The sequence below is a fragment of the Sinohyriopsis cumingii genome, chromosome 16 (assembly GCF_028554795.1).
Source record: "Sinohyriopsis cumingii isolate HCF-2022 chromosome 16, ASM2855479v2, whole genome shotgun sequence".
Classification (NCBI taxonomy): domain Eukaryota; kingdom Metazoa; phylum Mollusca; class Bivalvia; order Unionida; family Unionidae; genus Sinohyriopsis; species Sinohyriopsis cumingii.
Window position 1 is genome coordinate 59,355,784 of NC_142976.1, and position 17,615 is coordinate 59,373,398.

At 33.7% G+C, this 17,615-nt stretch overlaps 1 protein-coding gene across 6 annotated transcripts in view; it reads left to right on the plus strand.

Annotated features, from left to right (window-relative positions):
* Positions 1 to 17,615, plus strand: part of LOC149780504 (adenylate cyclase type 2-like) — a 263,000-nt gene that overhangs the window by 44,653 nt on the left and 200,732 nt on the right. For 3 of the 6 annotated variants that reach the window (XM_089937491.1, XM_089937486.1, XM_089937488.1), the window contains exon 2: positions 353 to 381. The exons of the other annotated variants lie outside the window; for them this stretch is intronic. The gene's annotated coding sequence lies outside the window, so the exon portion shown is untranslated. The remainder of the gene's footprint in view (positions 1 to 352; positions 382 to 17,615) is intronic. 6 annotated transcript variants of the gene reach the window in all.

Here is a 17,615-nt window from a genome sequence, read left to right on the forward strand (position 1 = left end):
GTACTTACTGACACCTTTGATTCCTGACTTATGAATGGGGTAAATTTAGCCAATTTCCATGTTTAGGGAAACATTGGGATGGAAATGCTTAAGATTACAGGAGTAAGCTATGTTATCAGATATTATATTTGCTGCAGTTATCAGGAGATGTGGTCCAAAATTATCTAGGCCTGTTACTTTCGCTGTTTCAATGCACTGCATTTGCCAAAATTGTAGAAATTTTCATTTGCTATGGTTTTGATAAAATATTTTGTGTCAGCTAGAATTTTCTTTGGAAAGAACTTTCTTCATTTAATGTGATTGGAAGCATAATACTGACACAATAATTCATTTAACATGTTTGCTATTTCAGCATCCTCATCAAGAATCTGCCATTTCTAGGTAAGTTTTGGTACTGTTATAAGGCAGTCTTGTATTGATAAATCAGTTTTTCGGGCTTATAGTATAGTCATGTACTGTACAATGTAACTTTGGGTTATCTGGGTTACTACTAACACATAAAAGTTTTCTTCTTCTTTTTCTAGTTGTTGTTAATCTGTTCCAAATGGAAGCCTCTCTCTGAAATCTCATAGGATCACGATTCACTTATGGAGGAAGTGAAATTGATAAATTAAACTAGATTTAATAAGTCAAAGTTTGATTGTAATTTCAGAAGTACCTTAGTGATCACATGCCTACCCTTCATATTTCCCACCCAAGAAAACATTGAGGCTTCCATTTTTTTTGCTCTCAAGACTGATAAAAGCCATGTGACCAGTGTCATCTCATGTGATTACTAAGGCACTTATGGGGTTCATGGAATTAAGTAAGTCTAGTTTAACTTATCAATTTCTAGCTAAGTTGTTGGATTTTGGTTGACCTTGTGGAATGTTTACCTACACCTTGTTTGTTAAATACTTTCCATGTAGAATTCTTCGTGAAATTATTTTCCAAAGCTGATTGACAATTAATAAGTCATCTTTGCCCCATTGATCATTATTGTTAATTTACTTCTTCATATTTGATAATGTGCTTTCCGACAAATAGATTTTGAAAATGCATGGGTTTGATAGCATGTAGAATGTCAGGAATTAAACAGTCAGGTATATTGTCTGCTTTTACTCCAGCTTTTCAAAGGTAATATGTTCTTCTAGCACTTTCATAAAAAACGTTGGTTCCATTATATCAAGAGAAATCACCATCCACATCATCAAACTTGAGTTGTATACTCCAAGGAACATTAATGAAATTTTCCAGAAACGTGTTTTCATCATAATGTTTTAATGACTTGTATTTGCATTATTCTGCTATCAGTTTTGGATTTTACATCTATTTTTAAACTAGATTTTCTGGTTAGGAAAATAAGGAATTAATGACCATGACCTATCCAGGGAATATTGTTCCCCTCACATTTTCTATGATATTTGTGTGTGTGTATATATATATATATATATATATATATATATATATATATATATATATATATATATATATATATATATATATATATTATCTAGCAGCATTTTAGAATGGTCAGTTTTTCACCTCTACCCCCTGTAACCAAGATAGACCTGACCATATAGGCAAACAAAATGGTCACATAGGGCACCAGGATTTAAGAAGCACCAAATTAGACGGAAGTGAATTTGGGGGTGGGGGGAGGGGGTGCTAATTAGTCATAGTTTGCCTAGGGTAATCAAAATTCTTGTGCTGGTCCAGCCTGTACCTCTGTGACGTCTGACCATTGTTCCATAACCATCAATAAATAATAAGTTATTTGCATGGATGTCTTTTAACTTTGTTTCTGTTAAATCCAGAATTTGTACATTATTGACCATAGATGGCGCTATTAAATTCAGTTGTCCTAACTTGTTATTCATACCTTGTATATTTATAGACCTGATGTGTAGACCTATTATTCTAGTTGCTAGATGAAATATGGGCTGTTAATGTTAATAATAACATGGCAAGGTTCATTTTGCTTGGACATTTTTGCAGTTTCTTGAAGCATGCTTGCAGTCACAGAACATTCACAAACAATTTGATCAGATTATGAATTTTTCAAGATCATAGCTAGATCCCTTAGACTTGTTACATTGGTTTAATTTGGTGCTGCAAGAATTATCAAAGATTTACCATTTGACATGCCATATAAAATTCTATTTTCAAAATTGAAGTTGTTGACATTTAAATACAGGTCTGCCTGTACCACATGTCCTTATTACAGTTCAAAGTTAAGAATGAACATTACCCTCAATATTTGCATGGTATGTTTCATTTTAAGTCAGAAAAACAACACCAAGGAGCTAAATTTGAGATGAACTAAATAATTAAAATGACCAGTGCAGAACACCATTTCCCAAAACAAATAAGTTTAAAAATTCATTTGCTTACTCTGGTGTTGTTTTATGGAATGAACTCCCCATAGCCATTAGATCAGAAACAAATCTATGTGTGTTTGAAACAAAATTGTATAACCATTCTCTTGATGGGCAGTTGTCAGTTTAAATATTGAAATACATGCATCCAATTTGATCTGTTAATGCATATCATTTACACTTTGTGCTTTTATATTTAATGTATCCCAAGAGTCTCAGGGGAGAATAGTATATTGTACTGAGTTAACCTCATAAAATAAAAGGTTTATTATTATTATTATTATTATTATTATTATTATTATGTGAAATTTGGTATTTCTGTAACTTATTTTTTTAAATTTCTTGTTGCTATGCCACTGGTTTTAGTGTTAACAGCACATGGCTTCTAAATCCATGCAAAATCTACATGCATGGTTGTATGTTTCACCAAGTTTGTGAATGAACAAAAGAAAACACAGCAAACAAAGGCTTTAAGGTTCAAGTTCGTTTTTGGAATAATTACCTAATAAACTGCATCAATCCCATTTAGCCTAAATAATTGCTGTGCGATTAATTGTAACTGGATATGGCAATAAAGTCTTGCAGCAGCCATAGTAGCATAATTACAGCCTCCCTAAAAATCTTGTCTCTTCATTATTCATATAGTTTTAAAATGTTGCCAGAGACCTCTAAAGGTCATAACTACAAAGAAAATAGTGTGGGGATGGTGGCATTTGCATCCAGTTTTGAATAGTTAAGATAATGTATGTCTTGATAGCTAAAGAATTCTCACTTAATACTAAAAATGTTGCTTTTTGAGATTTTTATCAGTGCAGAAAATTGATTGATGGAAGTTGCTAAAGTGGGAGTTGTGGAAGTATTGGAGAGTGTCAAATTCATATACTGCCAATGGTCATCTTTAAAAATGGCTCCGTGATGGCAATGTACTGTATCATCTCAACTGTGTTTTCTCATAACCTGAAATTATTATCTGGTTTGATTCATTGCTAATGTGAGACATTCTGTATAATCTCACATTAAGATATAAGCCACACTTACAACACCTGAAAACTTGCATATTACCTGATGCAGGACAAAGTGTAACAGGTAAGTTAGGGATAAGATGTTGAATGTTCTGTGCATGTACTGCAATTTTAGGCTTGAATGAACAATTCAGTAAAGGTATGGAAATTGAAAATGATCAATAGTGAACCTGAATATCGTGAATGATTGCTTTAAAATATTAAGTCCAGTCATGCTGTAACGAAATGATCTTTACAAGTCCATCACCAAAGATCTGTAACAACTTGGAGGCACACACACACATGCATGCATGCATCTATACACACACACACACACACACACACACACACACACACACAAAAGCACACATATTTGTAAGTACATTGTATGCTATATAAATTTTGCTTTAATAATTTGAACATTTGAACAAAAATAGGAACCCAGAACTTCACTAATTTGATTAATTACAAAGTCAAGGAATTTCTGGGAATCATTTTTGGAAGTCCCAGCCTTCAAAATGACTAATCTAATCTCATAATGTCAAGTGACATTATTGTCTTGAATTTCTTTAGTCCAAACATACTTGTACACTTTGCATGCTTACATGTATATATTCATAAAGCAGTGGTGTCTGTAATTAAGACATGGAAAGAGGTAAGGATTTTAAAGGTCAGTAGATAATTTATTTTGCTGTTTTGCTTATGCAGCGAAGGTAGAGTCAAGTAACAATTGAGGTGAATTTTATAATGTTCAAATTATAGCTGAGGTTGAGAGAGAACTGTACCAGACCTATCGCCATTAATTATAAAAGAACAAAGAGATGTGCAGCAGGTTATTGATCCGTTATTTAGAATGCACAAAAATATTCTTTCATACCATGTTTATTTTACTAGTACATGATATAATTCTTCGGCTGGCACGTACATAACTACTTTAGATATGAATAATACAAACATACTAGCGGTAAGATGCAAGTTTCAAATAATTTTTATGGTAATTGACAAGTAGGTTTTATAAAACAATATTATCATTATTTATTATGACAGTGATTGTAAACCTAGAAGTAATTATGATGACGTGAAGTATGATACATGGAACTTCTTTATCTCAATTATATCAAATTGATACTATATTTTGAAAGGCAGATTGTATGGTGATCTGCTGTACAGCTTGCGTAGGAAACGAAGACACCAGTGTAATAGACTACACTGTTGCTTTTAATGAGCTTTCGTCCACAGTTTTCTATTTTAATGTTGACATGTGAATAGAATCTGTACATTTCTCATTACATTTTCAGTTAAAGTTTGAGACTTGTACTGACAATCAAATTTATCACTCGGCAGAATGTGTTACAGAACTGTATGTTAAATATCAGTGCCAGGAAAAATACCATTATATATGATTTCTTTTCACTTTTCTGGAACAAATTAATATGTACTAGTACTGCATATTGCAAACTATTGAAATTGATTGAAGTGAATCTGTGGGAAAAAAAGAGTACTTATTCAAATTTGCAAGGCAGCTGCTACAACTAAATACAGAAAATGGTCCTAGTATAAATTTGGTTGTCTTATGGATGGTTTGATGTGTTAACAGAACTTGACAGAAAGCTTAAGATATGCATTGTTGAGAAAATTTTGCTTAACAAATTCCATGGAAGTTCTTGAGAGATACAAGTATTAATAAATTGCTTATGTCATAGAGAAAGGTAAATATAAGACAAAAAACATTGTCAACTGTAATTCAAATTTAGACAGTTGAACAAAATTTGCATACATGTATATGTAGTTCCCACAAGATGTAATAAATCTTATACATGTATATCTAACTCATATCTACCAGATTTAACAAATTAAAACCAGTACCTGTTTTTACCAAAGAACAATACAGATTTTCCACTGACAATTATGTTACTTGGGAAAGAATGCCACATGGTGATGATATCACATTTATAAAAAAAACAGTGACAGAGTCTATCAGAGTTATCTCAGATATTAGATTTTTGGGAAAGAGTGCTGGACCTGATAGAATTAGTGCAGAAATTTGGTAAAAATAAATGCACTTCGGTTACACCCATTTTAACAAAGATTTTGAATAGTATAATAATATTTAATTTCTTGTATTTTTAGTTGAAAGAATTATATGTCCAGTTTATAAAAATGGAGTGAGAAATGATTACAATAATTGCATATGTATGTATTTATTAATACAATTTACAAAATATTTTTTAAAATTCTGACTGATAGACTATATACATGTAAATAGGCTGTGACAAATATTAAGATATATGAAATGCATGCTGTCATTTCTAGGTTAAACAGCTGTAGACAATATTTTCTCACTACAAGTAATGGCACATGAAGGGCAGGGCCGGTGCCCTCAAGTGGCCGAGTGGTCTAAAGTAATTGCTTTTACTTATCACAGTCATCTCATCTATATTTGCATGGGTCTGAATCTTGGACTTGGTTCTGGGTTTTTTCCCAGGTACTTCCTCTAGGACACATGGTACTAATTGTATGGAAAAATGGGAACCAGCCTGGAAATAGGTTAACATAAAATAGAGTATGTATGGGTTTGGCTGACCAGGATTGGTTAATAATGTAAGTTATGTTTTAGGAAAAAGAATCTTTTGGGAGCTTATCCTAGTTGTAAGTGAAAAAAATAGGCATTGTTTTATTGAAGGAATTTGAGTCCTTTAACAGTCTTGAGTTTGGAACACTAATTACTAAAATTAGCACCTGACTCTTTGGTGCAGAATTGAAAGCACATGGTTCAAACACATGCAGGTCCAGAAAATTCTGCGGCTCATATTATTTTCTCTACACAGAAGCTGACATCCAGGTTTCATTCATACTGATAAATATAGGTTTGATCATGAGCACTCAGAAATTTGAAGTTATTGAATTTTTAATAAGGTGTTTGCATAGGTTTGCTATGGGAAATGAATTAGTAACATGAGTCCTCCACCAGTTATACTGGCCACCATATAGTCCGAGTTTCCTCTGACCCTTGTCACCCCATTTTTGATATTCATATACACCCCAACATAATTATCCAAATATCAATAATGGGGTGGCAAGGGTCAGAGGAAATTTGGACTATGCCACCATGTATGGCCTATCATGTGCTGGAAAATGACATTAAACCCACACAAAATACAACGGCACAAAAATATATATCATGAAGAGAACATTTTTACTAAATATGTGTCAACTTTTATAAGGCTTTTGAAGATTCAAACATGACAGCTTACTCTAAAACTCAGTAGAATTGTACATGGGATATTATTGGCGTTTTTAAAGGCATTGTATGGGAAATTGAAGTTATGTGCATCAACAGTGAAGGGCTTAATTGATTTCTTTATTTTGAATGTCAGAGCAAGACAGTTAGATAGGAGCAGTTCAATTCCGTTTTCCTTATTTATTGCCAGTTATTTATAAGTCCTCTTTGAGAATGGGTCAGGCATCTTAATCACTAATGAAATTCTGGACATATTATGCTTGTTATTTGCCAGTGATGTTGCAGACCTGACTGATGCTTATATACTTCAAAATCAGTTATATATTATACAAGAATGTTGTGATAAATTGGCAGGAGTGCAGATGAACTGAAACAAAACAGTTTCTTGAAATGGCATTCCTCTTTGAACATTTGAAATATGAACACAAGGTAGTATGGTTAATAAATGACCAGTTTATAAATACATGGGGCTTTCATGCAAAAAATGGACCTGGGCATTATGGTTGAAAAGTTATGGTTCAGATATGGCCATGGTTTGGTTGTTTGAAGAAATTGGTGATATCATCATTTTATTTGACTGTTGTCAAGGCAGAATACTTTCAAATATCAGTGAATATAGTTCTTGTGAACACTACAACTATTTCAGATCCTAATTGACTGTTGAAAGGTACTCAAGTATTTATTTGCCATTATATTGAAGGAATCATTTGCTTGATTTAGATGTAGTAGACACATAATTAGAATAGAGATTGGCCGACATGAGGGGCACCCATTTACATATTTTAGTTCATCGTTAGAGATATCACTACCATTTCCATTTTCTAGTTCATCATCAGAGACATGGCCACCATTTCCATTTTCTAGTTCATCATCAGAGACATGACCACCATTTCCATTTTCTAGTTCATCATCAGAGACATGGCTACCATTTCCATTTTCTAGTTCATCATCAGAGACATGGCCACCATTTCCATTTTCTAGTTCATCATTAGAGACATCGCTACCATTTTCATTTTCTAGTTCATCATCAGAGACATCACTACCATTTCCATTTTCTAGTTCATCATTAGAGACATTGCTACCATATGTCCCTTCTGTAGTTCACCATTAAAGACATTACTACCATTTCCAGTTTGTAGTTGAACATTAGAGACATCACTTCCATTTCCATTTTATAATTCATTTTTAGAGACATTGCTACCATTTCCATTTTGTAGTTTATCATTAGACATATCGCTATAATTTCTATTTTGTAATTCATCATCAGAGACATCACTGCCATTTTCATTTTCTAGTTCATCATTAGAGACATCACTACCATTTCCAGAGTTATCCAAGTCATAACCACTATAATCATCATCACACTTTTTTTCCCTCAAGCTCTGTCTTAATGTCTGCATTTTCCTGATCCTGGCAATTGAGTTAAATAGCATCGGTATAATTCCTATGAAAGTTAAGTAGAGTTTGGGATGAGTTATGGTCTTAATATGTTGTCTGTCTTTGTCTTGTTATGCAGCATTCCATGGTTGAATGGTTATTCTGGGTTCAAAGTCACTGATTTCATGTGATAGCAACTGAACTGTCATAATTCTCATATTGTGATAAAAGTTAATTAACCTATATTCCTGAATCCATTTTTTATATTCTTTATCTGCAGTATCGTACTAAGGGTAAAAATGGTACTCTGGGTGATGATGAAGGCCTAAAAGGGTTTTGGCACCCCAAGACATCTAGTGTCCAGGGCAACCACCACCAGCACCCCTTGTTAGTAGGCTATTTTTTTAAGGCTAAAATTACATTCAAATTAAAATGGATCTTCATTCATTTTGCCTATTATATTCAGAGTATCTGAGCTGTTACTAAAAATCAAAAACATTTTCTAAGATTTGGCTTTCTCTTCTCAACCATTTTTTCTTGTAATAATTGTTTGGCTGTTTTTGGATTTGGGTGGTCTTGGCTATACCATTAATGGCAACATCCAAAGCTTTTCTGAAAAACTTTTTTGGGGGATGATGCTTAAGATGATCTGAATAAACACACAGTATCCAAGTCAATGACTAGCCTCAATAAGAAAAAGTGAAATGTGACATAATTTTTCTTATGAAATCAAATATCTCAACATGTGACATCATTGTTCTTAAGAAATCAAATATCTCAACAAGTTCATTCTTGGGTTCTCAAGTGCTCTATATACACAGGAACTTGATGTAAGTGTTTGCAGTTTTTTCTGGATCATACCTTGTATATAGCTAACATGAAAGTTGTTGTTGTTTTGCATTTATGGCCATTTCTATGTGCAGGATAGGCTATACATGATGGCCAGTATAACTGATGGAGGATGAACCTGGGTAAACCTCGGTAAGAACCTCCAATCCACAGAAAGCTACTGAAAGCTTTCTCACTTACCCACATTGGTTGAACAAGAGACCAAAGGTGAATTTGGCAGCTTTGATCAGTCAAGGTGAGTACTTTGGACCACTCAGCCACCTGGAGCCCCAGCTAAAATGAATGAAGACTGCTTTGGCTTCTTGCAAAATAAGAAATGATCACAATTACAAAGAGCAGAATCTAGTGTTCCATAGTACCCAAAACTTTGTAACAATCTAATGTGATTTTGGCAGGCTTCAGGCAGATAGGCAGATGGTAATTTTGAATGCTGATGATCACAGTATTGTCCATTTGCTAAACTGCTGTTAAAGTTTAATATTTTTAATGTTACATGTCCACACTGGTTATATAAGCTCACGAGCCAAATTTTAGAGACCAATGTTTAAAATGCTGGAGTAGATACAAAATTCAGTTGGGGTTGGAGAATATTGGGTTGGGTGAGGATGTTCAAACATATACCAAATGGGAATTGTGTCAGCTCTATTTTATCTTTTTTCATCTCTTTCCTCTTTCTGTACCGATACTGAATGATGAAATTTAAGATATTTGGAATTAACAATCGAATAACAACTTATATATGCATATATTTTTCCAGTTGGCATTACTAGCTCTGATCTATTATAAAAATACTCTAATTTCTTTTCATCTAGAATTTATTTATAAGTCTGCATCAACAGAGATCATCAATTTCAATTACTGCTAATTAAGGTTCTCTATGATTGAAACATGCCCTCCAGCTCATCATCACTACATGGCTTTCAGTGTTGTTCCTTCCCTATGGAGGTGATCCAAATGTAATCAGGTGTACCAGTTATATATAGACAGTGTGAAGAGATCTAGATTAATATACAAGGTACACTATAATAAAAAAGACAATGGTAGTGTTAGCTGGAATTGGCTTATTTTGTACAAGTTGTAGCCATTGTTATTCTTAACAGAAAGGTGAGTCCTTTTGCTGTCTTTAAATCATATTGGTTTTTGCTGTTGGATAAAATTTGTGAATTTTTTTATGCATTGTATCAAGATGAGATATTATTCCTTGATAATTCTAGTTCATCACCCCTCCTATGTCTGGAGGAGTTATCTCACAAATTCTGTGGGGACTATATTTTTGTGGATTCAAATGGTCGGTAAAGGATGGTCTCTTGGACAGTGCATGATACACTTTCCAAGCTAGGGCTCAATGTATATTTATTTAATGAAAGACGAACATTAAGACCGATGGCAGATCTGTTTAAGTACTGTGATACAGTCTTGAACATTCGTTTTCCGCATCCATGAGACTATAATAATAAGCTAGCATGCATGTAAATTTCATTAAGTTTAAGATTATGCAAATTTTATAGATAATGTTTTAATTCAGGTCAGCATGCATGCATGCTCAGGTGTAATAATAATAAAGTGTCATGCAAGTTAACAATGAAATACTTACCTAATGCACTAGTGCTGTTAAATTAAATTCAATTCTGATTCCTTCCTTTCTTCATTCATAATAATAGTAACAATACTAAAAATGATGATGTCATGCTGATGATAATAACTACTTCATTTAAGGATTTGGTCAATTACAAACCCATCTTCCGTTAGGCTTTCTGCAATTACATGTATATGATGTAAGATTTCTACAGCTTGGGTGTTTTTAGACAACAAAATTTTTAAACTCAATATTGTGATTTTACCATCTGTGCCTTTTATATTTGAACTCAATTTTACAGTTCTTGGTTCAGGGTTCAACTTGCTAACTTTTTGTGCTGTTAGTTTTCACGTTTTTGAAACACAACCTTTTGTTGGCAGTGTCTAATTTCTAATGTGTGTGTGTGTGTGATTTGGATTTTTAATTTAGCTTTAACAATTTTTCAGTCATATCACTATGAAGTCTGCAGTGTGGCAGTTTATAGTCGTGTCTAGCACTGGGGCATCATCCCTCAGACATGTAGCATGATGTCCCACCCAGTCACATTATCTGACACCAGACCAACCAGTCCTAACACTGGGACTGGGCCTGGGTATTTTGGATTAATCTCTACCATGCACTACTAGTCTGAGCACAAATCAAATACCAGTCAAGATCATTCCATTATGCTGTCGTTTCAATTGAGTGTTCAACATTAAACAGAGCCAACACAGCTAACAACACCAAGCCATGTGGTGATTTAAGCACATCTATAGATGGAACCACTGTCTTTAAAGTTGCACCATCAGTAATTTTCAACACTGACAGTGTGTCAAGAATGGTAAAATTCAGGTTAGATATCCATGAGAAATTATGAGAAATTGCACCTACCATCTGTGGCATTGATCAATCTTGACATGTTGAATCTGCAGTTAAGTGAAAGTTGTTGTTGTTGTTGTTGTAGGGCAGTGCTGTCCAACCTTTTTGACACCATGGGCCATTGACAAATTTTTCTTGAAGCCGAGGGCCGCAGCAGAAAACTTAAAAGCAACGACTGTAAAAACTATTCACAATTGTTTACTTGGTTAAGAAGAAATACTATGAATGTAGGCCATTTACTTTTTTTTACATAAAGGCAGAAAAATTGCTAGAGGTCTGGCGGGTCATTTGAAATCTGGGCCACAGGTTGGACAGCACTGTTTTAGGGTTTAATGCCATTTTTCAGCACAAGATAGGCTATACATAGCGGCCAGTATCAGTGATGAAGGAAGAACCTGAGAAAACCCCGGAAAGAACCACCGACCCATGAGAAGCTACTGGCAAGCTTTCTCACATGCCCACATTGGCTGAACCTGAGACTCGAACCCGCAGAGAGGTGAGATGGTAATGATCCATTGCAGTGAGCACATTAGACCACTCAGCCAATCAGGGTCCCTACAGTTAAGTGATTGCTTAATGCTGCAGAAGTTTATGTGCACCAATTGACTTACACAATATTTATCTAGTGTTTGTCTTGTCCAGAATCTAGTAACTTGTATTTTTGGTACAAGGCTGCAAATATATATATATATATATATATATATATATATATATATATATATATATATATATATATATTCACATAAAAACCCATTGGCATCTAAACTGCCTCCCCCCCCAAACTGAACAGGTGTAAATACTAAAAAGTGCATGACCCGCATATAAGCCGACCCACAACTCCTCTATACATTACAAGATGCATGTGGCAAGTTTTAAATGCATTTATTTAGGCAAACTTATATTAACAAAAACTACACATATACTTATCTTGGGGTTGGCATATATAATTACTAAAAAGAAATGGTATAAACTTGTTTGAAAAGTAATTTATATAATTTTCTGTTTTATTGTTTCTGCCTAATTTAGATTTGCATATCATTTGATCAAACGATGACAAAAATTGAGCAATAGTGAGTTGCTGTAACACTACCACTCCCTTTTGACTCAATTATTGTTTGTTTATGCATTATTGCATTGGACATGTTACATCACCCTTAGTTCATGTGCATTGTTATATTATTTTGAATTTACCTGCTTTGGATTGTAGTTATTTTTGTGGAGGATGGGGTTTGCTACAAGTTTTCATTGGCAAACCACACAAATTGGAATCAGTTCATTTCTTTATTTTTGTGGATTTTGACTGGACCAGAACAGGACTTAAGTTGGCCATGAAAGTGCTGTGTTCTCCAAGTCTTATTGCCAAGTAACTTTGGATATCAATTTGACATTCCAGATAAAAGAAAGATAATTCGGGAAAAAGTCTTTGAATACATTTTAGAGTATGTGATTAGTAGAACTGATAAACAGGATTTATAGTGCCTTTTGAATTGGAAATGATTCCCAACTTTTGCTGGCAGTTAGTCAAATGTACAAGGGAATACAATATCACAGTCTGACACATTATTGTTCTATGATAAAACAGTATGATAAGTGAGTATTTCAGTCTAATTTTAGAAATTTAGACAGCTGACAGATTTTGAAATTAAATATTGTATGTAATTCATTTTAATACAATACTACTTTTAAAAGAAACAATGATTAAGATTTGCACGATTTCACTACTCCTTGGATAACACACAAACCCACTTATAACACAGTCAGGCATGAATCACATATTTTCTGCTAGAATTTACCCCAAAAATTGTCCCTACTTATTGAATGGGAAGAAAGTCATGATCAAATTGCTAATTGAAACCTTGATGATATCACTCTTTTTATCATGAAATGCTCAACTTTTAATATTTTGCAAAACTGTCTTTCCAAACAACAATCTCAGTGTACTAACAACGGTCAGTAAGGTCTACTGGTGGTAACACTTTAATAAATAAATAAATGCCAGTTAAATATGTTTGGTCAAGTGGAATTCATGTTTAAGTTCTATCTTTTAATTTGTTTAAGTGTAATCATCATAAAGGCAATATGCCCTCTTGTATTCAAATGGGAATCTACCATCACAGCCATGCCTGCCAGCATGTCTGAGGGATCCTACTGGTAATTAAGTTTCAACTGCATTTTGGTCTCCAACTTGTGGAAGTATTTGTGGGTTTTTTTTCACTCAATTTCAATCTTTCAAGCAAAGCTTCACATTTTGTCACATTAATTGTGTCTATTGTATCAAATCAAATAAAGGAGATGAAATAAAAGAAAAGTTAATAAAAGAAATGCAAAAATCCTAAATGCTAAGAGCTACCAGTAGTTGTTACTGTTGTGTGTCACTAGGTCAACTCATTTCAGTTGATCAATTGAATATTGTTATAAATATTATTGTGTAAGTAATATAATTAAATTGCCTTAATTTATGCTTCTCACTCACAAGTGCAATCAAAGATATCAAGGCAACCAAGCAAAATTTCCTGAATTGGCACTCAGATTTCCTCAAGAATGAGAAAAAGTTTCTCTATTAATTGCAGTGAAATCTGGCATCAAATGTTTTAGCATTATAACAACAACAAAAATAGATTTTCGATGTTGATGATTGTTTCATGAAATAAATGTACCCAGTCTTGTTTGATTTAATTGTTGTGAATCAACAACAACAAAGACAGTGATGTAGTACACAACAACAACAAAGACAGTGATGTAATACACAACAACAAAGACAGTGATGTAATACACAACAACAAAGACAGTGATGTAATACAAAACAACAACAAGGAGCGTGATGTAACGCCCAATGTTTTTGTGTGCATTTGAGTAATGCCAATAAAGACCTTTCACAGGTTGGGTATCTTGAAAAAAGGGTAATTGATGCAAAAAATGAACAACTTTATTAAAACTCATAATTGACAATTCTTCCCAAGCAATTATAAAGCAAGCATAATCAGCTATTAAACAGTCTTGTCACCCCCACCCCCCAGTTTCCTCAGTGTCCAGGGGATGGCATCTCTTTTCTTCTGTTTTGAGGTCCCTCACTCCTACACAGCTGTCTGTGTCTTTTAACCCCATTGTGCATGAGTTATCAAGGAAGATGTGTATTTGAATAAATAATGATTTTTTCATGCTGCTGGGACTGTTTAAGAATGGGAAACAAATTGATGACTCTTATAAAGCACTAAGATTGTTTGCAGACAATTTTGTTCACTCCTGGGTTAGCAGTGATTGAGGGCTTATTCTGGTAGACTGCTACAGGTTTCTCAAAGTGGGGGTGATTCTTCATTGGCTCATCACTTGGGAAATAAAGTACTCAGTCTATCAAGACATATGAGGTCAATACATAAATGTAGACTGTCATAAAGAAGACTGATACTGAATTACACCAAATCGTACAGATGACATTGGGTAAGATTCTTAAAACCCATGGATAAAGCAGTGGTCTATACATGTGAATTTCCTTAGTTAGTCTCCTGAAAAAGCAAAACTTTTATGAAATTTGGAATTTGGTTTATTAAACAAATAAAAACTGTCATTGAATTGGATCTTTGTTTATATTTGTATATATTCCTCAAAATATAAAATTACATGTACATGTATGATAGTCAGAAGCTAAACCATACTGTAGGAATTGCAGACTAGTATACCCTTTTGATGCTGAGTTCTGTGAAACGGAGGTCATCCAAAGGTTTTAAAAGATTTGTTGATGGTGTAACCATCCACTATTTTCTCACTACTTTTGTACTGCATATACACAATGGTGATTGTTCATTAAAATTGTCTGTTTCTTATGTCCATATATAATTATAGATTATTATCAATAATGTGTGTGTGTGTGTGTTTGTGTGTGTGTGCAGGCACACGTGTGCATGCATGTGTGCATAACTATGTACATGTACTTTGAATGTAAATATGCATATAATAGAGGGCCAAAGTAGGATTAATTCCATGGAACTAATTGTGTAACCCTCTTTAAATAAAGTTATTATTATAATTATTATTATTATTAATATTATTATTATAGTTATTATTATCTGCATTGGATTCATAATTAACCATAGCTGATATCTTTTGAAATTTCAGTAGTTTTTTAAAGGCCTTCTCTGAGCTTGCCCTTTCTAGCTGAAAATGATCATCAGTCATGCAACCAAATAGTTTTTAGCTTACCAGGCCATTATTTATTGAATCATAGGATGGTTGTACTATAATTACAATATGTAAACGCTCTTTTTATCGTGTCTTTTACTACCACACTCATCCCTGTTAATTTACATTACTGTATTAGTTGGTCTGAAGTTGTCTGCATTGCTCAGACAATTATGTATGGTAATGTTTGTGTCTGGAATGATGCATTAAGCACAGATGCATTTATTTCTCTATAAATTTGTGAATATTTTCTTATTCTTTTAGGGGCTGTCCACATAAGACAGTAAACTCTGATGGGAGAAAGAGTGTCTGACTTGTGTGATGATGGGGAGTAGGTTTTCTTGTTGAAAATGTGATGCTACAAAAACAACACCAGTACCATCGACGATAACTTTACTAGCCAAGGTTCCGATATGTTAACCCTATCTACACCTTGGTTTATTGATCAGATATTTCAGCGCTTTGTCATAGCGGCATCTATTGGATGTCATAATTGTCTCCCTTGGTATGTAATGCCAGCTAACCAATTGCATGTAACAGTGGTGCATGTACAAAGGATGAAGATGGTGGGGGATATTGACTTATAAAGTTAAAAGTATGACTATGTACCAAAGAGAAGCCATTACACGTATAGCCATGTGGTAAAGGATGTATTTTTATGAGCATGGACCAGCAGTAAAAAATCATTTATATATGAGTCCATACCAGTTGTTTGCCCCCTTGTCTTGATCACTTAGGAACAGAGCTCAAATTTGAACAACTTGATTTTGATTGGATGTGGTGGCCTGCCACTGCATCCAATGAAATTCACAGCCAGAAGCACTGAAATATTGGATCAGTCTGCCAAGGTGTATATAGAGTTAACACATCAATACCATAGCTAGTGAAGATGCATCTACCAGGGAAAATATAATCTGTGTAGCTTTGCTGTATCGTCATGAAGAGAACATTGAGAAATGAATTCATTTTATGAGAAGTCGCAACTTTATTGCTTGGATTTTAGATCTTTCATGTCCACAACTTTTCTTGTTAGTATTAGTATTACATAATTTAGAATGCAGTTTTATTGTGGCATGTTTCTTATACAAAGTTTATTTCAAACCAATTTTAGTTTTGAAGAGTGTTATTGGGGGGTGTTAAAGCTTTCTGACATTGCATATGAAGCAGGTCTGAGTGTTTATGATGAAATGTGGAGAAGGAAGTAAAAAAAAACTGCTGAAATTGTGTGACATTATATACAGATGACCCTTGACAAAATCTTCATTTGACAGCAATGTCAGCTCATTAACAATATGCCCATTTAAATCCATCCTTAAGTTCAACAGATTAAACCATAATTAAAAACCTCTGTCCTGTTGATATGCATAATTTCATGCTTTTAAGGATACCATAGTCACCTACATGCTTTTAAGAATACCATATTCACCTCCATGCTTTTATTGTTGTTGTTGTTGTTATAGGGTTTAACGCCATTTTCGGCACAAGATAGGCTATACATGGTGGCCTGTATAAATGGTGGAGGAAAAAACTATCCATGCTTTTAAGAATACCATATCCACTTTATGCATTTAAGAATACCATATTCACCTCCGTGATTTTAAGAATACCATATTCACTTCTACGCTTTTAGGAATTATAACTATTTTCACTTCCATGCTTTAAGATTACCATATTCACTTCCATGCTTTTAAGGATACCATATTCACCTCCATGCTTTTATGGATTTCATTATTCACTTCCATGCTTTTAAGGATGCCATATTCACTTCTATGTTTTTAAGAATATCATATTCATGTCCATGCTTTTAAGAATACCATATTCATTTCATGTTTTTAAGAATACCATATTCACTTCTATGCATGTAAGAATACCATATACACTTCCATGCTTTTAAGAATACCATATTCACTTCTATGCATGTAAGAATACCATATACACTTCATGTTTTTAAGAATACCATATTCACTTCTATGCATGTAAGAATACCATATTCACTTCATGTTTTTAAGAATACCATATTCACTTCTATGCATGTAAGAATACCATATACACTTCCATGCATGTAAGAATACCATATACACTTCCATGCTTTTAAGAATACCATATTCACTTAATGCTTTTAAGAATACCATATACACTTCCATGCTTTTAAGAATACCATTATTCACTTCCATGCTTCT